Raw genomic sequence first — 26,614 nt, 5'->3', positions numbered from 1 at the left:
AGCTGTCAGTGGAGGAGTTAAAGTCACCTGTTGTTCTTTAACTCCTCACCCTTCCTGTTCTTTCACTGTGCTCTGCACGACAACTTTTCCTTCCAACACAGTGGGTATAGAAGTGTTCAGAAGAGTCCCAACCAGTTCAACCCTTACTGTCAACTCTGCTATCAGTAGATCATTATTACTGTTTGCTTCCCAGCACCCATCCCCAAGGCCTCCATTGAGCTGAGCACTGTACAATTGCACTGTGAGAAGCTAAACAAAGGCACAGTGACTTGACTGGGTTTTCATAACATATCTGTGGCAGAGCTGGGAGAAGAAAGCCAACATCTGAGCTCTCCTTGCTAAGCTAGAAATGGCCACTGCGTACCTTCAAGCACTTGAGCAGAGCTTTCAAGTCAAGGCTGCATCCTTTGGCTGGCTGTGAGCCTGTGCATGTAAAGGGCTGCTGACTCCCACATCACCAGTGATAGAAACAAAGAAGCCAGCAGGAACTGATTTAACTGGATCTCCTCTTGGGCCCCTGCTGCAATCCCAACTCAACACCAGCTGGGGCACCCCAGTGAAATGCTCCCAGAGCTTTTGGCTCCTATTCTGTCAGGTTTTCTGTGGCTCTTAGTTGAACAGATTTGGGTATGCTTCTTGCTGGCTAGGGGAGGTTGGATAACCCTGCAAAGTCTGCCCACATCAGCTGGAGCCAAGAGGCTGGCATTAAACTGTTTCTCTGACCTTCTTACTCTTTCCATCCCTTTGCTCTTGTGTCTTTTCTCCTTCATTCAGACCAAGTGTTGACTTTCTTTCTTGGCCCCAGACTCCAGTCCCATTTTTCTTCCCCTGTTTTCCACGGATATTTTACCCCTCACTGTTCCTGAATGCTCAAGTCCATGCACATCCTCAGGTAGTTTGCCAGCTAGGGAAAACTCTGGCAAAATGACCTTGCACTTTTCACAGGCAAAGTGGAGCAAGATGATCATCTCCAATGGCAGAAGCAGAGTGAGATGTTTGCCCTGACCCAGGACCAGCCTAACCCAAGCAGCCCAGCCAAGGAGACCTGATTGTTAGTTCAGCTCACAGCAAGTCTCAGAAGAGTCTCACAGAGAAGCAAGGACAAGAGCATCTGGACTGTAATGCCTGTGGGTTCACCTGATGCCAGGGCATCAACCTAATGTTCTGCCTGTTGAGAGGCTAAGGGGAAGGTACAGGGAAGTGAGAGCTGCATGCTTCCCTTCCCTGTCCCTGCTAGCAGCAGCCTTGTTTCTACAGCTCAGCCCCATGCTCTCTGCCACCTAGCAGGTGTCCCTGAAGTACAAGAGTCTTCCCCCTAATCAGCCCATTTCCCTTGGCTTGCTCCCAGAGGACTCAGTGCTTGCAGGCTCTGAGGTATCTCTATCACTGGCTGTCAGGTAGAGCCCTCCTGACCACTCCAGCAGACCTTTCTTTATTTATTTTTAAAATTCCCCTGAGCCCACGAAGGTCATTTGAACAAATTGGAGCTGACAGACATTAACTTGGAAAAAAGCCCATTGCACCATGATAAACTCCGCTTAAAGAGTAACAAAAGTGCCAGGCAAGGGAAGAACAAATGAACAAATGACGAGAGATTTGGCACTGCTACCATTAGCTTAGGAGATCCTCAGCTCCTCCCAGTTTGCCTCATCATCTGTGCCAGCACTGGTCTTTTCAGTGCAGCAGCACCCATTGGTGTGGATGGGTGAACCAGGGTGTTGTGCAAGGCCATAGAAAGAGCCATTCGAGCACCAAAGAGACCATGCAGGCAAATTAAGTGACAAAATGTAGACCCAGTGATGAGGAGGGGGAACCAAAGCCTAGAGTTGAGATGCTTCACCCTTGGTCACACAGATGATCATCTGCTGAGCTGCAAACTGACCTAAGACTATGAGTGTCATCCTTCCAGTCTCTGATCCCCTTTTTTGCATCTATCTGTATCCGTGCAGCTGTGGGGACATAAGTGTGACCTTACACCTTGCTAAGTACCCCAGCTGAGGAATGCAGCACTGCCACCACTCCATCCCATGAACAGAATCCTCTTGCATGACAGAGATAGCCCAACAAGCCGCAGCCATTGGTAGCTCTTCTGCAAAGTATCAGGGATGCTATCTTGCCTTCAGCTGGCAGCCAGAGGAGCTGCCTGATTGGATGAGAGAGACAGGAGAGGAAGAAGTCAGATGTATCAATTTTTGTCTGTACTGTGCTGATGAAACTTGTGCTCTCTCCAAAGATATTTCCTAATGCCTCCCATTCAATTTGCACATTGTTCCTTTGTGCTTTACTTGTTGCCCTTGAAGCAAAGGCAATTGGTTTCTCTTCTCCTCTGGGCATCATGTGGGATCCAAGTGCCTTCAGCCCCACGCAGAGCTGCAGCAGCTGCCAAATGTCCTGGCAAGCTGGGATTGCATCTCAGAGAGGAGCAGCCCTGGGCTTGTCACACTCACCTGACCAGGTTTCAGCTAGGATTCCCTGTACCCCACGGCCAAGTGAGAAATGAACGGCTCCAACTGCAGATCTGCAAGCTCAGAAGTGGCAAGAAGTGACTAGTACACCTTGCAGATAGGAATGGAGCCATGCCCTCAAGGCATCAGGCGGAAGAGCCCAGGCCACTTACTATGGATACAGTGCAGTGAGCCCAGACTCAGCACTGAAGGCCTTCTGCAGTCAGCCTGGTTATAAATAGGGGCTGACTGTCCAGGTTGAGAGGCAACTGTCACCATTTGGGCAAAACTATCAGCTCTGTGAGACTTGAGCCTAGAATAGATCTCAGGCTCACTAGCAGTCCCAAGCCCAGCTCTGAAATCCTACCTGTCCCAAGTGCACTGCCCCTCTACAGTGCTGGCACAAAAGCATCACCCATTCTCTCTGCATGAGAGACTTCCAGTCTTGGCTGGATGTTCCTGATCATACCGACCTTTGATCCAGCTCAAACAGTGCTAACTTCAAAGTTCTGTTTGGGCTCCCTGCCCAGCATTATGGTTAAGTGTTACAGCAGTGCCTTTCTTGCTGGCCAGTTTCTCTCTAGGAAGCCAGGATTGCATTTCTGCATTGCAGTGCTGAGATTAGACCTGTTTCAACTTTCCCTGTCACATGAATGCCCAGACAAATCAGAAGGGCTCAGCAGCAATGGGCAGTGCCCCCACACCATAGGCCAATCCAGCTGCTTGCCTGAGCTGTTCCACCTTCTCCCACTTCAGGGCTTGGTCCCCAGCTGTGCCTGCACCTGTAGTTAAGGTCAGTTCTGCTTTCCCTCCAAGTGGTGTCTGAGTGCACCACACTGCAGACCCACCACTCAACCCTAGGTGACCCATCCAGCCCTGCTGGACTCTTCCTGTGTGGCCTGGCTCACCCCACACTGACCTTCAGAGCCTCTCTACTTTGCTGTGTCTTTAGAAATTACTTGAGCATGAAAACCATGAGCACAGGAAGTCCACCAGGGCAGTCCTGCCTCCAGACCCCTGCTCCTAATCTTGGCCCTACTGCAGCCTAGCTGAATCATTCAGCTGGGGTTACATATAACGTGAGATGTGAGATTCTCTGTCAGGATCTGTGCCCTGCCTATCGGGATAACAGTTCTGACCCTGATTTTCAGCCTTTTGAGTCCATGACGGACCTTTATTTGGTATGTGGAACATGAAGTCCTTGCTTACGGCTTATCATAGAATCATAGAATCATTAAGGGTAAAAAAGACCACTAAAATCATCTAGTCCAACCATCAACCCACCCCCACCATGCCCCTTAAAACATGTCCCTCAGATAGTCCCTCAGATGGTACTGATCTCACACAGAATCACACAAAATCATTAAGGTTGGAAAAGACCTCAAAGGTTATCCAGTCCAACCATTCACCTGCCACCAACATTACTTACTAAACTGTGTTCCTTAGAGCCACATCTCTACGTTTCTTGAACACCTCCAGCGACAGTGACTACACCGCCTCCCTTGGCAGCACTCCTTCCCCTCAACTAGATCATCAGTAAAGATACTAGGTAGGTACAAGTGGCAGTAAAGGGTGACTCTATTCCTGCTTTTGAACCTCAGCTACCAAGTGGTTGCAGCAGCACATGGGACTAGCCAAAGCATTGAGCAAATGTTGCACAAATATTTTGATTTCAGTATAATTTAAATATATTTTTCAGTATAACTTCCATGTAGTAGGATTGTAATGGAATTGCAATGTGTGTAGGAATTAGAAACTCTAATTTTTTCTCAAACAGATTCCTTCGGTCTGAAGCACATTTTTATTGGCATTATTTTTGAAGTATTTTTCTCCCTCTGTATGATGCCTTTTCAGTCAGCTTTGGTTACAGATACGAATTTTAAAAGTGGGGTGAAATATGATGGAAAACAGAGTATGTTTCTATTGATGGCAATCCTTCATGCAGATTTGACCTCTGGGGGAAGAGGAAGGTTGTTTTTTCACCAAAAAAATATCTTGCCAAAAATGTTGCCCTGGTAACTGAAGCTGTAGAGAGAGAGAGAAGCCTGGATCATTCTGCTAGCCATTAAAGGGAATCTGACCCTGGAGAGCAAGAGTCAGGCCCTGGAGATAGTGAAGTGTGAGATGTGAAATGGGCTGGTGGATGGTGAGAGGAGCTTGGGATGGAGGACATGCCTGTGTAGGCATAGTGTTGGAAATGCACTGTAGGGGCAGAGAGGGTGTGGGAGGCAACAACACTGGCTGGGGGGGCTTGGCATCAGCAGTAGTGCATAAAGGGTCTCATACAATGCTTTATCTCAGATGTTTCAAAAATCCCCCTACAAATACCTCCTTCCCCTTGCTACAGCAAAGGTCAGTTTTGCAGCGTCCCCTTCCCTTATCCTTTGCCCCCTAACCATACCCATCTCCTGGCAGTCCTCAGCCCCTTTAAAGGTTTGGCAGATAATGAGGGGGGCTGGGTGGGCTGCCCCCCTGCACTCTTGCACTTCCCTCTAGATGCCAGCAACAAGTTTAATTGGAAAAAAACAAGGCTGACTTGGAGGCAAGGCAAGGAGGCAGGGAGAGCCTGTACCAGCTGACACCATGATCGATTACCTGGAACTCCACCTGACACTGAAATTAGGGTTTTTTAATGATAGGCCGACTCTCTCTGGATGTGAAATTCAAATGATCTCCAAAGCTTCCCTGCGACCATCACTCGCTGCACGCAGTGGTACACGCCACATGCAGGTACTTTGTCTCTGTCACTGCTGAAAGGACATTGTTATTACCAACAACTCTTTGTATTAACCAGTCTCCTACCTAATAGACAACACTTTACGTTCTGCACCGTTACCCAGTCAGGGCTGCTGTGTGTCTGAGAGACACATGCTTCCCCCAGCTCCCCTGGGGGCATGGGAAACCAGTGCTCAATGAGAGACACCTCAGTGTGGGAGGTGCACACAGATTTGTCTCCCCACTGCCACCAGCCCCATAGAGGTGGCCACCTGGGTTTGCTTTGGATGAGGGAGGGGACGATTTTAACCCAGCAGCGTTTTTCCCATCCCAGGGAAATGCTCCAGGCATTAAATACAATTTCCTACATCTTGTTGCTTAGTGGAGATTTGGAAAACCATGTGGAGGAAGATTTTCTAGCACAGGCAGCAATGTCACCCTGTTTCCAGAGTCCTCCCAAAGTACTGGGGCAGACATCATCACCAATGGGAGCCTTTGGCTGGACCACATGGTGCTGGTAGGAGGTAGCACATGTTCTGGGTGGTAGAAATGCTTGAGGGAAAAGAGAAAGGTCCTGGCTCCAAAGCCATTCCCTGCAAATTCAAATTTCATCCCAAGATGAGTACTGTGGGAAGGTTAGATGGGGACACCAACTGTTCCCAGCTCCAGCAGGAACTGCTTTGGGCTGTGTTGAATGAGAAAAGCTGGACACACGGGGGTCTGGATGCATAACCCAGACCTTCTGGTTTGCCTCACCAAGCGAAACCCTGTGTGATAGCACTGACATTTCTCACAGGCTGACCATTGCAATGCCCATTTCTTACTTCAGTTTGGCATGTTTAACAAAATAACCCAAGCAGCCTCGGTTTCCTTCAGTTTAAGAGATGCTTCTTGTACTTGACAACATGTGGAGATCATTGACGAGAAAATGCTGCACAAGTTGCATGGGGATATATTCTCTCAACTTTCCCACTCCATTTTACCTATACTGCTGAAAAAGGGAGTCTTTCCCCAGCACTCAGCACTGTCCTGTGACCTCGGCTGCCCTCTCTGGCCACCCCTCTGAGCATACATCCAGCAGCTCTGGCCTCCTTCGTCAGGGGGTGTCAGCTGCACAGCTGGTGCTCATTGTTCAAGGTCTGCTAATACAAAAAGCGTGGGGAGGACAGCGTGGTGCTTTGCTGATGTGTGGGATGCCTCTGCCCCATCCCATCCCATCCCACTGGATGCCCTGGGCAGCCCATGCCAGCTGCAGGCACAGGAGCCAAGCAGAAAGGGGACGCATGCGGACAGTGTTCCCTGCTTTCCTCCATCGCCCGGTGAGCAGCCCCTAATCTGAGGGGCGTGCCAGTATTAATGCCTTTAATAACGACGGATCAGATTGTATGAAGAGTTTTAATTGATGTCTATATCCCTGGAAACATAAAAACAGCCATGCAAACGTCTTACCACTATTATTTTATCAAAGGCTTTGACGTGGCTGCTGCATAGGAGATGTCAGGGAAAAAATTCATGTCTGCAAGGCACAAACAGGCGAAGTAATGGGATATAAATCAAAAACAGTGAAAGGGGAAAGTGGTTAGTCACAAGATCATAGAGTTTTCACTACGAGGGAGAGCAGTGAATTCTCAATACAAGCAGCAGAATTCATTCACTCCCAGGGGCCACCTCCTCTCCTGCCCGCTCCTAAGTGCACTCATGCCCCTCTGCCACATGGTGGTCCTGGGGAGGGGATGGCAGTGCTGGGGGTCATTCTGCTCTTATGTGTTTGAAACACAAGAATACTTAGTCCAAATGTGGGGTTACAAACAGCACACCCTTCACTTCGTAGAAGTAACCCTTGAGCATGTTCCCTCAGCTTGCATTACTCACTGCTCCACCAGCCCGCTCCTTTGTCCAATTTCTATTACACAGAGGACAAACTGAAGTGTGGGAGATGAAAGGGGCCAAAAGCTTGGTCCAGATTGGTGGCAAAGAGGAAGGAAAGCATGAGGTGGGTTCACCTTGTTTGCCCTGGTGTTGTGTTGGGACACTACCATACAACACCAGTAGCACAATATTTTCAGACCTGCTGCTCCTCAGTGACCATTTCTGACCTGCAGAGTATGTGGCTGGGACTCCACTGCTGACTCATGGCACTGTTGGACTGCATTGTCCCTTCTCCCCAGCCAGAACTCAACTCCTGATCTAAGATAACTGGGAGCTGCTCATGAGTACCTCACGAGTTGATGTAAGGTACTGGTGCATGTAAATGATGTAAATGTGCTGATGCATTGCAAGCACTTTATTTCTGCTCCTTGCAGTGTTCCACGGGGTGCCATGCTGTGTTGGGAAGACATCCAAACTGGCCAGAGGGAAGGCATCACTGCATTGTGAGAAGTGCCTGCCTTCTCCAGGGCACTTCTGACAGAAAGCATGTAGTACAGACCCCTTGTCCAATTGCTTGGGTTGCAAATGTGAATACCTGGAGAGAGGGTAAGGTGGCGGGAGGAGAGGGAGCAAGGAGAGGATGAAAAGGAGGAAAAACTGGTGGATAAAAAGAAATTTGAAAAAAAGTAAGTGAAATATTCAAACTGGAAAGTGATATTATAGAAAACTGCAGGGAACACGCTTGAGTGCATTCAAATTTATTCAAACTCTGCGTCTGACATTGATGAATGCAACAGCTTTTTCCACAATATGTAGAGCGCACAGGGCATTTAGGATTGCAGCATCCCTTTTGCTGCGGCTGTCTGTGGGCCTGTTGAGAGCTGTGCAGACCCCTACTCCGGGCCCTGCTGTGCCCCCTGAGCAAAGGGGCCAGGAAGCCATTGGGAAGGTAGAGAAAAACAAAACAAAAGAAAAAAAAATTTCAGCAAAAGATGAGGGAGGATAAGTTGTAAGGCTGATCCAACCTTACTGTGCACGAGGTCTTTATCTTTGTGGGATGGAGGAACATGCCTTTTAAATGAATGCTCATGGAAAGAGGTGCAAACCCATTGGTGTGCCAAGGAGACATCAAGCTTTCTCTTGTCTTCTGTGCCTGGACTGCACAGTGGAATTGCCCTGCACATACCTTTTGGTGCTGGAGCTGGTGCTGCTGCCCCTGCCCGTTCCAAGTGGGACACACAGCTCAGAAGGTCTGCCCATTGCTTTGGGATGCAGGAAGCTGTGAGGCAGCCACCCATGGAGGGGATGGAATTCTGTCCTTCTACTTCTTCTACTCATGAATACCTGAGAGAAGCTCTGATTTTTATTTTTATTTTTATTTTTTCAAGGCTTTTTTACCTTCAGGATAATATATACCCTAAGGGTCTAGGTCTCAGGAAGCTTGAATTCATTTCCCAGGTGCACAACAAGCTCCCTGTGTGTTGGGTCAGGTCAGGTCAACATTGCAGGCTATGTTCCCCATCGATGATGTCAGAAGAAGTTCAGCAGCCTGGTGGGTTTTTTTGAGTGAGGGATGTTTTCACAAGCCATCACTGCAGGCTTTCACATTTTCCTCAGTGCCTTTGTGCTGAAGTACTGTATGTAGCACTTACAATTTCTTATTTAGACTTTTGGCTTTCCTTTCCTTCATAGATCTGTTCTCAGTTATGATGGCTCCATCTTTTGCTCAGATGGGAACCAAAGTGTTTGGCATGTGAGGAAACCTGGCTGCTGGTCCTCCACCATCAGAAACAAGAGCAGCACACATCTCAGTTTCTTCTGTGAAAGGACTGCAGTGCATTGGAACAGGCTGCCCAGGGAGTTGGTGGAGTCACCATCCCTGGAGGTGCTGAAGAAACATGGAGATGTTGCACTGCCATAATGGGGATGGGATGAGAGTCGGATTAGATTATTTTAGTGGCCTTTTTCAACATTAATAGTTCTATTATTCTACGATGTTCAAAAGCCTGGACTTGTTTTGATGGACAAATAGGAAGCAAGAAAATGTGCTGTGCCCCAGCAGCAGGAGCCCCTTGTCACTGTCTGAGCTGTGCCTTGGTAAGGGCAGCAGTCCTCAAAGAGGTGGTAGCAGCAGCCAGTTCTGCCTCATCTCAGGCCCTGACTGTGCCCAGTTGGTTGGCAGGGCCATGGGCTGGGAGGTGGTGTATTCCTGAGGTCTTTTGGGCAGTCTGGGTAGAAAATGTGTGCCATGTCCTGACAGGGGAACTGAGAGCTTCTCCCTCTCCCCTTCTCTCTTTTTTTCTCTTTAGATTGTCGTCATGGTGTAAACAAACAAGCTAAACTCTATGAGATTTACAGTGCCCAGCTTCGGTGGCTTCCAGTGCGGCACAGTGAGATATTTCTGTACAGGCAGGCTAAGCACTTTCCATTTTATACCTCAGCAGCTTTATAGCATCTTAAGGATTTCTGTGCATGCCTGGCTTCACTCAGAGGGAAAAAAATCAAGCTTGTAAATAAATACTAAATATATATGAACAAAAAAGACAGAAGGGAACAGAGAGGGACACACACACACACACACACTCGCAGAAGTGAGAGGTGATGCAGACTGAGGGGACTGAGCAGAGATGGAGAGACCTGAGATAAAGCAGAGCTCTGTCTGAAGATGGGCTCTCCTCCACCACAGCCAGATGGAAGGCAGATAAGCCCAAGCTAGCAGCTCCTGGCAATTTGGGAATATTGATTTCCCATTGGGAGAGGCTGACGGCAGTGCGTGGGGTTAAGCAAGGGGGGCAGGGGAAGGAGTGCTGCACCTCAGCTAGCTCTCAATCCCATTGGGTGCTCTGCACCTCTCCATGTCATCTCTCCACCATTGAATAAGCACGTCCCAAAGCCTGACCCCATCCTGCAGCAGATGTCCTTGGTCCTGCATGACCCAGCATGAGACCTCCCATGTACTCCTGCACCTGTCAGAAGGGTCAAGTCCAGCATGTGGGGAGTGGCACCTTCCTGTCTTCCCTCTTTGTGACCCATTGCTGCTCTCATCAGGAGGACAGAAACACAATCTGCAGCCTGCAGCTGAGATCCCAGGGGCTGCTCACTGCCATGAGTGGACCCCACTGCCCAGTCAACTCCTAGGGATGGTCCATAAAAAAAGCTTGTTGTGCTTTGCACTTCATGTTGGTGACAATAAAGACTTTAAGCCCTGGTCAGGATTTTTCACCTGTATCTGTAATTGTATCTGTAGCCAGAGCTGGAGCACTGGCTGAGTAGGAAGCAAGCAGTGGCAGGACATTTTCCCTATGTGATCCTTCCTCATTCCCAGCTAACGTGGCTTCAACACAGTTCCAGCAGACTTCTCTTGGGGATAGGGATGGGGTGAAGAAATGAAAAAGGATCTTAGCACCAGGGATGGGAGCCCAGTAATATTTGATATTTTGTAGACCTGTCATTCATGAGGGCTATACCATACCATGTGCGGAAAGCATGGAGTGGAAAATCATAGAGTGGTGGAGTTGTAGAGTCATAGAATCATAGAATCATAGAATCATAGTTTAGTGGGTCATAGAGTCATAGAATGATAGAATTGAATCATAGAATCATAGAGTAATAGAATCATAGAATCAGAGAATATCCCAAGTTGGAAGGAACCCATGGGCAGCCTGATGGAGCCGGGCTGGTAACCCTGCCTATAGGGCTGCAGCCAGGACTTCTTCCTACTGAGTCCAGCATGGAGGTAGCACCTTTCCATCCCCAGGTATGGGCTGCTCCAGCTCCACTCTCAACACCATCTCCTGGTGTTGGGCTGCAAGAGGAGAGCATCCCCCCTTGGGTCGCTGGCAATTCCCCACTAGTCTTTCCATGCCCAGGACTCGCTTCCACTTCTCAGATATTAAGTATTCAAACCTCATTTACATCCTTATTTTTCAATTTGCTGCCACAGTAGTTTAATTTATTCTATATAATTTCTTTTTCTGAGGGGACATTAATCATTGCCCTGTGCTTTTTGGCGCCTGTGGGATATGTGTGTGTTTTTTTTTAAATCAATAAAATAAAGCAACCTTCCTTCCTCCTACCCACCCCCACGCTCCTTCCCACCCCCATTGTGCCCCTTTGCCAAAGGAGAGAAATATCATTACTCTCACCGTTTCTTCCCCCCATTGTTTCCTTATGTTTGGAGCTCAAACAGATTAACTTGTCTCTTGGTTTCTGATGAAATGTCGCATGAGCAGGGTGGGGACAACACCAGGGCTGCCCGCTGTGTCACTAGAAGGGCGGGTTTAGGATGACGTCCCCACTGAACCACTGGAGCCTACAGCCTCTGGAAGGGGAAATTTGGTGTGGAGAAAGGGAGGAGAAGGCAGGACTTGGGAAGGGAGTCCACTGGTGGGGCAGGGGGAATGGGAGGGTGCAGGAGCAACAATGAACCACAGCTATGCAGCCAGGAAGATGGGGCAATATAAGGCTACAAAGGAATGGAGAGAAAAATGGAGAGGAATGATAAGGGGAGAGAGTGTGGGAAGAAAAGAAAGGAAAAAGCAAGAGAACGAGAAAATTAGAGGGCCAAAGCACCCACTGTTTCTTCCATTGGACTCCAGCTGAGTGCTCACTCTTGAGAGAGCAACGTTTTTGCCCGACTGCAGAGCCTGCAGGTTGCAAGTTGCTCCCTGCACAGGATGCGTGCTGCGGCACTGTGGGGCCCCAGGTTTTTTGGCCACTGCGGCTGTTTGCTTTTGTTGTTATGCAATCTCTTATAATGAACGTCCAGTCCTAAGATGATGCTTAATGCGGTATTAGTCAGTTGAAATATAAGTGTAAATTACATGCCTGCAGCTAGAAAAAAATGGTTACGGCAGAAAACATCCTTCTTTAGTAGCATGCTATAATCAAGAGAGCAGATCAAAAAAAGAATTTTGATGGACTAGCTTTCCACTGGAAAATGCAGAATCTTCCAAATTGAACCATTTTGTGGAAATGTTAAATGTTGACTGAAACTTTTGGCAGAGATTTCAGCTGACCCAAAATGTAATGGATTATTTGTTTCTGCCTTCCTCATTATATTTATAAGTAATTTTGTGTTTTCAATGCTATCAAAACATAAACTTTAACATGATTTTAATGCTTCTGCATTGAATTTGTCTCAGAATTAACATTCTGTTCTACCCCATCCTGCCCACTCCATTTTTTAATTTCACTTCACGATGAAAATTAATGTACAAATAACAGAATTTCTTGTAGGCTGAAACTTCTATTTCCTAAATGTTTCTAGAGATCAGCAAAGCTAGTAGGGTAATGGAACATTTTTCCCGACATTATAACAAGGCAGAAGTGTTAATTTGAAAACATCTATCATCTCCATTGAAAAAAAATTTGCTTTCTGTAGAAAAGCCAAAATTCTCCACCATCTTCAGTAGAATAGGGTTGGGCACTGGGTCTGCATCGATGCCCAGATCCACTCGCGTGGTGAAAGGTGCTGCAGTGCAACTGTATGCCCCCATTCTGCCATTTGGCCAATGGCACCCCATGGTGCTGGTGGAAGGAGGGAGAGGCTGCTGCACCCCTGTCCTTTCGTTCCTGCCATTTGCAGTGGGCTCAGCTCTTTGCCACCTGGGCTTGGCTGGACCCTTTGCAGGATGAACAGCCTGCACATCACGGCGTAGCCTGGGAGGATGCAGCCTCTGCCCACTGTCCATGCAAGGAGTTCAGCACTCGCCTCTGTGTGGCGAGCGTTTTCTGTGCATTTGTAGCTGTGCTTATGTTTCTTGCAGATGCCTCAGGGAGCACTCTGTGGAGCTGAAATAATGTAAGATCTGTTCTGCTCAGGGTGTTTCACTCCCTGGCTGCTAGGAATACCATGAGAAGACCAGATCTTGCAGTATTTCAGCCCCCTAAGTGGCTCCTTGAGGCAAAAAAAGACCCATGAAGAAGAAACACAAATACCAAGATATTTGGTTTCCCTGTGCATTCATCCTCCTCTTCTGCTGTTCATGTACTCACTGGTACCCATGCAAAAATAGTAAAATACAATACAATACAATACCAATTAAAAACAAGCAAACAGACAAACAAACCCAAAACAACTCCAGTCACAAAACAGTGAATACTGCAGAGTGAAGCTTGCAGATTTCATAAATACTCTCACATATACATACAGCACAGGTGTAGAGGGGACAAAACAAAGACCTGCATTTTCAACATTTGTTCATAATTCTGCCATAAAATTTGTGTGAACTGATCCCCAAATGTACGATCTCATGGACAAAATGCAACTGTACACGAGTTCATACATAGTACTGCCATGTGTCCATAATGCAGCCACAAGAAAATCAGACTGCAGGAACCCCTGTGGCTGGAGGATCTGGATATGGGAATGTAGGGAGTGCCTTAGAAAATGTGCATAGGGCGCAATGAGACGTGTGGTGATTGTGGCATAAAGGACACCTGTGTTGCAGAAATCGTGTGTCCACCCACTCACATTCTGCTGAACAGGGGAAGCAGCCAGGAGGGGTGCTGGAGGCCAAGATTTGCAAAACTGGTTGATGTTAAGGTCAGAATGTGCAACTTCTGTATGAAAAAAATGCTCTGTTGCTTGTTCCTGTTCTGCTCTGTAGCTGTGAGCATTCAGCTGCTCTCAGTACAGTAGAAGGAACCAACATGGGTTTCCTTCATTTTGTGTTGCCAGGATATGGGGACACACTGGGCACTAGGGAAACCCAAATATCTCAGTATCCTTGGGGGAGGGACTGGGCTTCCATCAACAAGGAAAAGAAAGCAGGAAGTGCTGAAAAGATGGCACCATTCTTTAAAAACCCACATTTCTCACCCAGGCTTGTATTTTAAGGATGTTCGGTTTCCTTTCTGCCAGTCTGGCATACAGAAAAACTTGTGGGTTGCATGTAAGGTACCGTTTTGCAGCCAGGTCCATTCTTCTCTTTCATTTACTCTTTGTCATTTGTTCTTCTCCTCTTTGAAACATGTTAATTGCCTAATCAGTCTGCAGCATCAGCAGCATGTGACATAGCCATCTCTTTCACATGTACACAACCTCTCCTCTCCAAATACGAAATAGCAGCGTCTCCGCTGAGCCAACATGGCAATAGGCAGGGCACAGCGGTCAGAAAAACCAGCAGTGCCCAGTCCCATCTGAACTGATTTCATAATCAGTTGGGCATCCTACTGGCTCACAGATGGGCTGGGCAGTGTGGATACAGAGCTACACTCTAGAAGGAGGCAGTGAGGTGCTGGTGGAGGAGCCCCATGCCAGCAATGGGGCAGCATCAGTGGGATCTGGCCCCACTGGTGCAGGGCTGGGTGCTGCAGATGGCAATGTTTGCTGCTGCTGCACAGAGGCAACCTTGGAAATTTCCTGGAACTCCAGGTCTAGAGCCAACCCCTGCTCAGGGGAAGGAGGATGCTGCGTCTCAGTCCATAAAGTCCCCAGAATGGGAGGAAGGGGCGAGAGACACACAAAGTCAGTAGTAAAAAGAAATGAAAGTCGGCAGCTTGCCACAGCCGAGTGCAGACTCTGCAGAGCTGTCTCTTTTATTGGTGCCCAGACTGAAGGGAGGTTTACGCTCTCAAACATGCCAAATTAGAAATGAAGTGCCGGCCAGAGCCCTCCAATGCCGCCTGGAAAGCCACCCTGAAATCTGCTGCTTCCCCTCACCCTTCTCTCCTCTATCCTTCTTCCTCCTTTCCACTCCTCCATCTCTGCCCCCTTATCTCTCATCTTCTTCTCCACTCCATGGACTTGTCATCTGGTGCTATCTTCCCCTGTGGCTCCTGCCACCTCCCCGTGCTAGGAAGTCCTTTGGGTGCTGGGAATGGCCCAGCTTAGAACCGTGGAATCACTGAATCATTAAGTTTGGGAAAGATCATTAAGACCATCCAGTCCTCCCATCAACCTATTACCACCATGACTTTGGTCAAGGGCAGTCAGTCTCAGAGGCAGAAGGCATCTGGCCATCTCTTCCTACCTCTTGCTGCTGAGCTGAGGGCAGTAATTTGCATTACAGTGACAATGTGCCATCCTTAGATTTGTGCCATCCTGCTGGAGGGCAAAGCATGGAAGCTGTAAGAAGCAGAGCAAACAGCAGACACAATGGTGATGGCACAGGAAGAGACCCGTCACACCGGGACTCGGCTCATAACCTGGCATGCTGCTAGTCAAGAACTGAAGTGCTGTGTATGCCATGGGAATACTTTGCCTATTAACACTATCCCAAGTAAAGGCTTGGGACTGGCCTTTAGGATGAAGCACCCAAATTGAATCTGATATAAGGAAGTTCCTTCCTGACAAAATGGTATCGAAATGATGTCAGCTGGGTGCTGATGCCTCAGCAAGATCCCCACGCAGGGCACTGAGTGCCTTGTAGGGTCCGTTCAGACCTGCTGAGGTGCCAAGCTCATGCTGGGACTCCCAGTACATTTGTAAAAGAGCATGAGAAGCTGAAGGTGAGACATCAGTCACTAGCTCCTCTGGGGACCTGGGCTCTCTGCTGCTCACCAGCTGATATTTTTCCATGTCATTTCATTTATCCAATGCCTCAGTTTGCTGCCTGCAAAAGCCCAAAGGGATTATGACATCTGTTGTCACATTAAAACACAGTTTTGACTATGAGGAGGTCAGGTACCATGGTGGGAGCTGTTCCAGTCTGACACGCTGGTCTTGTCCTGCCCAGTGCTCTGCAGCACTGCTGCTTCTGGTAGGAAAGGTCTTGCTGAAGTCAGCCCAGTAGTCGTGGAGAGTTGTACAGCCAGCATGCAGGAAAATTGTTTGCTCTCATTCTTTACTCCAGTTTTGGCTGCTGAAGCAAAAACACATAATAAAGAGGATTTTAATGACAATCTGCCAGCATGTTTAATATTCCAGCTTGAGGAATGATCCAGTGATGTACTGGAGCCAAGGGAAAGAATGTGGTTACTTCCATTGGGCACCAAATTGATGCAAAAATAGTCAAACCTCACAGAGAACCAGGCTGGCAGCTTCCAGCTGATCTGCACAAAGAGCTGAATGCTGAGCTTTGGTTTGGGGCTCACTCTCCTGCAGTCAGTGTGTCATACAGCTCCACGCCTAACGGAGCACCTGGGAGCTCTAGGCATCTGTAAAGAGGGTTTTTGTCCCATGCAGAGATCAGTGAGTTCCTGTTCTGCTCAGGGGGAGGGATTGTGAGTTTTTCACACACAACTTTGATGCTCCTCACTCCCTACAGATTCAGGTCTGGGATGTGTTTATGCTGTACTTGTCTGTAGCTGATCCTCTCTGCCTCTGCTGGATTATTGCCCTGTTTGGTTCTGTTACCCAGCAATCTCAGGCACAACATTATCTGGACAACTCTCACTGTTTCAGAAGCAGAGCAGCCTGTGAAGCTCCACTGACATTACCTGCTCTGCCAGGCAGGTGGCTGCAGAGAAAAAGGCTTACTGATACACTGCATGTCAGAAGGAATGTCTTGAGAGCAATGAAGGTGGGAGACCTGTGAACATGAGGACCAGTGTCCTCTTCAGCCCCAGCTGGCAGTAGAGTCCAGTCTGCTCTTGGTTGCATCAACACTGAACCTGCCTGGGGCAGAGCTGGGTTTCAGGGTGACTGGAGATGGATCAGGGCACATGTGGGGTCTCCACTGCTCCCAGAGGACAGCTCATGCTGAAGGTGCACATGGCTTGGCTCCCGATGGGACAGGTCATACCACTGAACATTTCAGGCATGATGCTGCCATCCCCAGCCACAGCTGAGCTTGCAATGCAGGGAGGCTTTACGAGACCCAGGAGAGATACTGGGGGCTGACCCTCTGTGTCATTGGAAGGGGGACTCTGAGCAAGAGGACAAAGTATTATAAGATATATTTAATAAAACAAAACCACACACACACACACACAAAAAAAAAAAAAAAAAAAAAAAAAGAAAAGAAAAGAAAAAAAGGCCAATGCACGAGAAGGTAATGTGTTCATTTGAATAATGGGCAAAATCAAATTAATTCTACATTAAATAGTTCTGAATAAAGGGTTTAAGTCAGCAGTTTCAAACTTGTTTTCCTTAATTACTTTCCGTGTTTAATGTCATTAAGAAGATTAAAAATTCATTAACAAGAGTAGTAAAGTGGCAAATCAGTAAAGCTATCACTCCAGGTTAAAAACTACGCTGAGGTTGACACTTTGTACACTTCCACAGGCGCTGTGTGGAACGCAGCTGAGGACAGCTGGGGGGGACACACCAGCATCCTAAGGGGGTGCCTGGGGTCCAGCCTGGACGTGGCACCCACCAGCATCATGGGCTCGGTGCAGCGCTCTGAGAAGGGCAGAGCAGACCACAGCAAGCACAGCAGTATAACCATCAAATATGGCAAGCATCAGGAACAGACTGAAGCATGGAGAATGGCAGGTATTATAAAGCACTAAGGCGTGTTAAGGCAATCCAATTGCTTGATTGGCCTCGTGTCCTGAGCCCTCTCTGTTCGAAGACTCGGAGGGCACTGAACACCAGGGAAGCACTGAGTTGTGCTGGGCTGGCCCCTGCGGAAGAGACAGGGTGGGAAAGAGATGTGGGGCTTCTTTCTCCTTTCGCTTTAACACACCTTCTAGTCCTATCGCTGTTACATGGGAGAAGAGGCAGCTGACCCCTATCTCTTCCTACCCCATCTACTACCTCCTTTCAGGATGTTGTAGAGGGCAAAAAGGCCCCCCCTGAACCTGCTCTTCTCTTGACTGAACACTCCCAGTTCTGTCAGCCTCTGGGAGCCTGCCCTGTGCTGCTCTCACAAACAGCCCGGAAGTCCCTGATGCCATACATCCCACCGCAGGTAGGTCCACGATGAAAAGTCACCTCCACTCAAACTTGGTTAACTTGGTGGGCAGAGCAGGTGGAAGGAAGCCATTAGAGATGTCAGCGATGTGCTCCATGTCACCCAGCAGGACTGTGGGAGGGACAGAAAATGAGCCTTGCTGTCTCCAGCCCAGTGCGAGTCAGCACTGGGTGTCATCCTGCAGCAGCACTGCAAAACTGCCAATGCTGGCCTTGCAAAACCAGCCTCCAGGAGTCATGACATCAGCTGTTTTACAGTCATCTCTTTGTATCTGCTTTATTTTCTGTTTCTTGAGCTCTTAAACAGACTTTAAGTATCTTTATCTTAACAGAGCTCCATCCCCATAGAAGGAGCACAGGGCAATGCTCCCTCTGCCCACAGCCCTACGATTGGGTCTTGATGGCTCCCACCAGGATGCATGAAGCAGGCTCAGGAGAATGACTGATGAATACTGATCAGTGCTATGGGAAAATCTGGAAATAATTAAACCAATATCAATCCCATTGCTAACCCTCAGCCAAGAGACTGAATGTTCCAGCTGGAGAAGGGAAGTGTTTGTGGTTGAACTGGAAATCTTGGTGATCTCCAATGCCAACCCACCTCCCCATTCCTCCAGCTGAGAGATCCCATGTGCTCCTACCCACACAGATGGTTTTCATTCACGGTGCAGCCTGGTGGTTCCCTCAAGGAAGGACTTTGCCTGGTGAGCCCCAGACCTGCCCACTCGTGGCTGTGAGGAGGCCAAGACAAACCACTGTGGGTGAGTGTCCTCTTGGCAGTCCTCTGTTTGGGATTGCTCTCCCTTACTTGGCCAGGTAGAGGCATTCCTGCTCATGAAAATGCTGTTCTGACCAAGAAAAGCACTGCGCTCCACGACTCTGGAAATCAGCTGAAATCTCACCTGCAGCAAATAGTAACATAGAACAGGCAAGGAGGAGAAGGCCATGTTTGGATGGACACAGCTTTTAAAGAAGAAAGCATGCTTATTCTGCATATTTTTCTAAGAGATTGTGATCAGCCAGAGCATGAAGAAGGGACTGTGGGCTGTGCAGTGGCTGAATTTCCCCCTCCTTTGTTTTGCTTAGCAGAAAATACAGGTGTTTGTTTTCTTTCTGCTCGGTTTTGGAATGGAAATGAATGCCAAATATTCTTCGGACCAGAAAGTCAGATCCCTGCTCCGATGAGCAGCATGATAGAAAGACACATTTCCCTCTATTTTTCTCTGGCTTTGCTGAGGGGCTCCCATCTGCAGGGCCATGTTCATCCCTCCCAGGCTTTGTGGGATCAAGCAGAAGTCTCCTCACTGCCCATTCTCACCACATCCCTTTGTTCCCAGGAAGCTACGGCAACCCTGTTTTGGAAGCAGGTGGGAGGAGGGAAAACTTTTTTTTTCCCCCTCCCCTTTTATTCTTTTGCAAGCTTTAATTATCGAAGGACTGAATTTGAGCTGTTCCTGTCTTCTTCCTTCCCATCATTTCTCAGACAGTGTTTCTAACAAAGGCCTGTGGATTGGGTTTGAGGATTTTTTTTCGTTTTTCTTTTCCCCTCCAGAGATCTAAGGGATGTAATGAGACACCAGCACCCTCTCCTCCCTGCAGCCCCCAGCCCAAGCCCTCCGCCTTGCCAGCCCTTCCCGGCTGTCCCGCTCCTGGGGGAGGGAAGAAAACCGACCTGGACAGTCCTCCTGGGAGGTGAGCACGATAGAGTTACAAAGGGGAGCAGCTTGCACACTGCCTCCACTTTGATGAGGCAACATTTAATTATATCTATCTCCCCCAAGCCTCCTTCCAGTGAAAAAGATCTCCTATTGTCTAGGCTAATTTGTCCTTTTTGCTTAATTCCCTAACCTGTGTGCTAAACCCTAAGCTCACATTACTCCACCACCCATCTCTCCCACTCCACTACCAGAGCCATACAATGCAATGGAAGGAATCTGTGTGTCCTTCTTATGCTTCTTGTGCCATAGGGCAATAACGGGATCTGAAGCTCTTCAGTCACAAAAGAAATTGGGGCATATCAATTAGCCATGGCCATAGAATCATAGAATCACAGAATCATTAAGGTTGGGAAAGACCACTAAGGTCACCTAGCCCATCAACTCACCAACACCATACTCACTAATCACATCCCTCAGTGCCACATCTCCAGGTTTCCTGAACACCTCCAGGGACAGTGACTTCACCACGTCCTTGGTCAGCAAGGTGTCTAAAACTCCAGTGATTTGTATTCCACAGCCCCAGGACTACTGGAGCTGGCAACAAGGAGCAGTGCCATACATCCTCACCATGCCAAGTGTAGTCACATCGCTTGTATCAGCTGGGGAGGATGGAGGAGAGCAGGACCCAGCCACCCAGACACCTCTCCAAGCTGTCTGACTGAGGCTCTGTACCAGGGGGACAAAGGCCAAGAGCCTTCCTTATAGAAAGCCAAGGACCTGCACTTTTGCCCCTGATTTTGCTACAGGAGAAGGAAGGCATCATCTTTAAAAGGCATAGAGCAAGGGGCTGGCATACACAAAGGATGGGCTGGAGAAAGAGAGCAAAGAGGGGAAGGAGAGCAGAGCAGTTGCCAGGTTGACTTGAGCCAAAATCTTTCATGGGGGGGCAAGGGGCAGGGAACATGGAGGATCAACATTGTCTTCTCCAAAGAGGAGAAGAAAAGAGTGAGAGAATGCAGGAGGAAGACAAAGGGAAATAGGACTTGTTGGGGAAAAGAGGGGGACGCTCAGGGACTGAAGCAGGCTGGGGTCCAACTTAATCAGAAGCGAACCAAAACAAAACCCAAACAAAAAGTGACTCAAGTTGGCTGTGGGCACCCCCTCCCCCTCGCCGCCATCCCCAGAAGGCAGCAGAGCTGCGGCTTCAAACAGCCGCCTCACAATAAATTCATGGCAGCCAGGGCCGGGAAACAGGCTGCTGCAATTTAAAGGAAGCGTGGATTTGCATATTGAATTAAAATTAAGAGCTAATTATGCAAATAAATTATGACATTTGGCAGGAGAATTTGCTTCAAGATCATTTATTACGTTCTTTTTATAACAGTGCGAGCGTTTAACGGTCAAAGACAATATTTTAAAGGAAAATTAACGCAAGATTATTAACCTAAAAACAATTCCACATTAATGAGATGTATTTCTCTTCAACTTCTCACACCTGGCTGCCTATTGATGCCCAGCCAGGACTGTCTCTCAATAATTGGCATTTTTTTTGCAGGCAAATATTGAATGAGGTGGTGAACGTTGCTTTGGACAAACTCGCTCAGAAAAATTCCTTCAAGGTTTTAGCTTGCTGGTCTGTAAAGGGAAGTTGTGAAGGTCAAACATGTTTCACGTCGTTCTGTGTGCTCGGACTGACCGGATCCGGATGCACTTGGGAGGGGACACAGCACTGGCTACCCTATCTGCATGAGAATAAAAGCTCTCCTGTGAAAATGTGCATGACTGCTTTTTGGAAGAGATGTAAAATGGAGGTCTTAGCCATTTTTTGTCACTGAAGATCCCATGGCCTTTTTTAGAAGATCGGAGCCGTTAGATCTGGTGTCCTGGCTCCCTCCAGCCCCGCTAACTGCTGCTCACCTGATGCTGCTCACCTTCATTTGGGGCCACTTTCTGCCCTACGTGTCCCAGGGCTGTGCAGTCCCATCAGTGGCCAGGGCCCTCCCACAAGAAGGAAGTCTTCAAGAAAATTTCATGTTGAATTTTGGATCAGAAAGGTTTGCTGGGACTCAGAGGGATGCAAATGGCTCTAAGACTCCAAAGATGCCCATTCCTGGCCATTGAGAAGAGTACCCAGTCCAGGCTCATCCCACACAGCTGCAGTGGTTGTTAGCTGGGAGTACAGGATGTGTGGTTGACTGTTAGCTGGGAGTACAGTGTGTCTACAGGATGAGCTCTTGTCCAAATAGGAAAGAGACCCTTCCTGATGCAGGAGTATCTGAAAAAGGAGTTTGGCAAACAAAATTGGAGGTGTCTGCTCTTCTCTCGTTTTGCCTCTCTCCATGCTGCAGCCAGAAGGGATGCTGGGGAGCAGGAATGCTACTTTTTCAGCCAAGTTTCAGGAGATCCCAGCTTGGGTGTTACAAGGGAGCTGCAGACAGGAATGACTGAAGGAGAACAAAAGTCATACTCAAATGGCTTAAGTAGCAAGAAAGAATTTTCCTTCAAGACAACATTCTGACGCTTTGCCAAGAAAGATGGATAATGTCCTTCGATCATCTTCACTCCTCTTGCTTTGCCTCTAGCCCTGGCTATTCTCCACTGCGGTCTGCACATCCTTAGAGCAGCATGGGAGGTAAGGACCCATATCTGATTTGGTACTGGGTTTTCCTTTAGTTCCATTTCTTTATCTTTGCATCTTAAATGTGCCCTCACAGAACCATCTGCCTTTGTTAGGAGTTTCCTGAACTCCACACCGTGCCAAAGCTGGAAGGGACTTCTCCCAGAGCTCAGTGGGCATTTTGCTTCTGAGGCATCTGGAAGGCTGCCTGTCGTGGTTCTTCCATCTCCTCTCCCAGGGGATTTTCCCCCTCTCTGGTTCAAGGTGGAGAGGACATTCCCTGCTAAACCAGTCCTGGCACACACCTCACAATGGTGTGCAGAGCCAACCGCAGGTAACAAATTGTGTTGCAATAAATGAAGGGTTTGGAGCCAGACAAAATGTGTGACATTCGAAGTTCTCAGCTCTCCTCCCTCAGAAAGGCAATCTGTGACTTCTGGGCCCTCCTTAATGACCCAGAGCCGGATGGAAAATAATATTAATAATAATAAAAGAAACAAAGAAGGGGCTGGCGCATTTTTTAAATAAAGAAATTTCCCTCATCTTGCGGTTAATTTAAAAGGTTTATTTCTTGAAATGAATCCTCTTCATCAAATCTCCGATCCTTGAAAATCAGTGCAACCTGCCTCTGTGGATAATGAATTGATTTGTAATGTAAATTATATAAAACACCCTCCCCGCCAGCATTTGTGTGTGAGTGTGTTTAATCTAAAGCGTTTAAGTCTGAAAATGAGCTTCTCCATCAAAAGTCTCGATTCCATTTACATTTCTTGCATACGAGTCAATTTGTGCCTGACCCAGTCTATAAATCACTGCCAAGGAGTGCTGTGTCTGTACCTCTCCTCTTCCCCCACCCCCTCCCCTCATCCTTCCATCCTTGCACATGCTATCTTCAAAACAGCATCTTCAGATGCCGCCTGTAAACAGCCCCCATTCTCCGTCCAAACGCTGGCTAGAGGATGAGAGACCCTGGCCCCAAGAGGTGTGCAGGATGGGCAGCAGCAGCCAGCTGAGAAGTACTGCTTTGCTGCCAGCTGCTCAGGAAGACTCTCCCAAGGGAGGCTGCTCTTTCTCTCGGTGGCTCCTTTCCAACACGTGGTTGCTTGCCTCCAAAGGAGTCCATGGCTGATTACAGGCATTGTCCATGGCATGTTACAGGTTACGACCAGCTCTTCTATAAGTGTACATTAACATGGCCTTGGAAAATCCACCGAATGGGAATTATTTATACCACCAGAGTCTTTGTCTCAGTCTTTGTCTTCCCAAGTTTCCCATCATGCCAACGTTTATCCTTCACCCCATTCTGTTGGAATACCTCTTTAGCTTTCCTTCTGCGTACTGAAATCAGTGCACCCCCCTTGCTTGTTGGATCTCTGTATGATAAGTTCTCAAGACCCTCTGGGAGAGCAAGGAAATTGCAAATGGTAATATCTTCACCTAGGGGGTCTGGTGACGTCTGCGTGAGAGTAGTAAAGGTGCCATATTAGTGATGTACCTGAGGACCAGCAGGCCAGGAGGTCACTGCTTCAGGTCTCTTCTGTGAAGCATCGGCAGTTCTGAGCCTGTGAAATGCATCTTTCACAGAGCTGTGTTTCATGGCTAACACAGAATGCAAATGGGATCAGAAGTCCATCATTGACTCTGGTGAGGAATTTTTCTGACACACTTATTTTTCTGCTCTATTTTTTTCCTTCAGGAAGAACATAATTGAAACTGATTTCTAATGTTGGGGGGGAGGGGGGGAATGGAATCAAGTTTGGGAATGTTTCCTGAGTCCAAATATGAAAAAATCCAATATATTGGTGTGAAAGCTTATTGCTTTATATATATATATACAGGTGCAGTAAAAAGAAAACTGAAATCTGAAATAACAATTAGGAAATTGCTCAAAACAAGTTAAGTTAGATTAACTGATATTTCCTGGGTTTGTTTTAATTTGAAGGGTTGGTGTTGGCTGGCTGGCTGGCTGGCTGGCTGGCTTGAGTTATAATGGTGAGCTTGTAAAATTGTTCAAGACTTGTGATAGAAAATATTTTTGGATTCTAAAAATTTGTTCAAAGCAAGAAAACAATTTCTCACCCACATTCCACTAATTCTTTCACAAGCACTGATTTTTTTTCAGCAGACAGATTAAGAAAATCCAGGACAGGGCTGGAATCACATTTTTGCTGATAGAAAATACATGTTGGAGCAATGCAGGATACTCCCTGGGTTTGGCAGTCTGGAGCAGGGACTGTTGCAGATTTACTCAGATGAACATGGGGTGGTTTTGCTTCTGAGCAGACTGGTTTCACCCTTTGGCCTTCCCCAGTGTGACCAAGACATGTCACTCCAGTCAGAAATTAACAGTTAGATCAGCCAAAGAACAAGAGCAGGACAAATGCTAAAACAAGCCCTTGGATGCACATTCGCATTTCCCCAAACCTGCATGAAGACTTACAAAACCAAATCAACCAGTTCTTGAATTCTCTTGGTCTCTTGCTCTCCACAGCACAAAGATGCCTGGAAGCACTGAAATCAGAACACAGAACACATCCAGATCTCCAAAAGAGCATGAGATGAAGAACAGGACCAGCAGCCACATGCCCTACCTGCAGCCACTTGGTGTTCCCTCTCTGCAAACTTTGACCTTCCCAAATTCTGCTCCCTCTGAGCCATCCCAGCAGAGGGGAACTCAATCCTTTGCCACTGGCTACTTCAAAATGGGAAAGTGCAATGTCAGACAAGTGATGTGAGAACTCAGCTTGAGCTGGAAAGTCAATCTGGGGTGATGGTCTTCTGAAAAGTCTCAGTTCAGTGACCTACTGCTGGTAAGGTGTTTCCTCTCTGTGCCTTGGTTATTTACCTTTGAAAAAGGGGTTAAAGCTTGTTTTCTCCTAGATTTTCATAGTGTAGATTTAAGGTTTTTAGGGCATGGTCTGTATGTTACTGTATAAGCATATAGCTCCAAGCACAACAGGGATTCTGGCCTGGGAGAGGCCCTTACAAACTGCTGTAATACAAATAGGAGGAAGAGTTTTTCCTCGAGATTACCCCAGGGGGATTGAGGTCAGACCTTCAGTGAAGGAAGACACAAGCCTATTACCAGTTTCTGTGGGGACTAATGCAGTTTGCACTTCGTTAGAGGAATTTAAAGTGATTCCTACACATTAATTACTCCTTGCAGCATCCCAGCTGGATAAATATTATTACCTTCATTTTACAGACAGGGTAACTAAGATGTAGAGTAGTTCATTTGTTTGACTACAACAGTACAGCACGCCAATGGCAGAAGCCAGGAATAAAACATGAGAGAGGACTGCCAGTCCCACCTCTCTCCAAACCTATGGGTCCCAAATGTTTTTTGCCCAAGCGAAGGGAGAGGCTGCACCCCCCGGCTGGGCTGGGTACCGCCGTGAGGGCTCTGCACACCGAGAGCAGTGCATGCAGCACTGCCTGGGAGGCACCGCTCCAAGCCCCAGCCTACATCGCCTTGCACAGACAGGAGGAGGAAATGAAAGTGCAATTAGCTGGAAACAAATGAATTCGTGTTGCATATATTTCCCAAGCTGATGGGTTGGTGAATGAACCACTCGTTATTTCATGAAGCAGCATCTTTAAAGGTCTGTAGAACAACTTGGGAAAAACACAGCCTTGCTGTTGTGACATTTTTTGCAATATTTCTGAATGTCCCGGTTTCAGGCATAGGTGCTTCTATATTTACATATTTTTTTTTCTCATGAAAAGGAATTTTTGAAGTCTTGTAGTTGTTTTAACTTCTTGCCTTGGATATTTCAGTTCTTCATATAACCACATTTTCAGTGTCAGCACATGGCCTAGAAAGAAAATATTTTGTACCTTAAATACCAAACTCTCTTTTGTCCTATTTTCCCACCTTTCCTACACTGTAACAATGTTTATAAAAAGTGCTTTTCTCTTCCAAAAGGAATACTTCTCTAAAGCCAAAGGGATTTAAAAACAAAAGCGAGAACACAAAGCAGAACAAAAAATACAGAACAAAAGAGAATAAAACCATGAATTGGTTTTCAGCTTGAATTACAATTTCTTCTTACAATTATTGGGGAAAAAATAATGTATCTTTAAAGAAAAAAATTATTATTATTATTTTTCCTACAAGAAAATCTATGCATCCAGAAATTTCCCAACCATTTATAATCTGTCGCATTCCCCCTCTGTGGTGAACAGAGGCAGTCGGTACTTCTCTGCCGCAGCAGATAGGCTCAGAAGACGAGAGCAGAGTGACGAAGTGTGAGACCAGAAGTGTGAGCTTCAAAGGTGACAAAATGGGTTCTCCAGGTAAGAGCTCTGAGGATATCACAAGAACAATAGTAAGCTCCGCTATATTAAATATTGAACTCGCATCCTGGCAGATGCCATTTTTCAGCCTGTGGTCTGCAGATCCCTGGCAGAACAGGGACTTGCTGTGAGGAGGGTGGGAAAAGCGATTTCAGCAGTGCTCTCCAGCAGTTTGGGAGCTGCCTGCTGGGGTGCTGAGCCTTTGCAGGAGCTT

General features: G+C 47.4%; 1 protein-coding gene across 1 annotated transcript in view; it reads right to left on the bottom strand.

Moving 5' to 3' along the window:
• SEC31B (SEC31 homolog B, COPII coat complex component) overlaps positions 1-26,614 on the bottom strand; it is a 132,942-nt gene that overhangs the window by 105,539 nt on the left and 789 nt on the right. The gene's annotated exons all lie outside the window — the stretch shown is intronic.

This window comes from Lagopus muta, chromosome 5 (genome assembly GCF_023343835.1).
Source record: "Lagopus muta isolate bLagMut1 chromosome 5, bLagMut1 primary, whole genome shotgun sequence".
Classification (NCBI taxonomy): domain Eukaryota; kingdom Metazoa; phylum Chordata; class Aves; order Galliformes; family Phasianidae; genus Lagopus; species Lagopus muta.
This window is presented reverse-complemented; position numbering and strand designations above follow the sequence as displayed.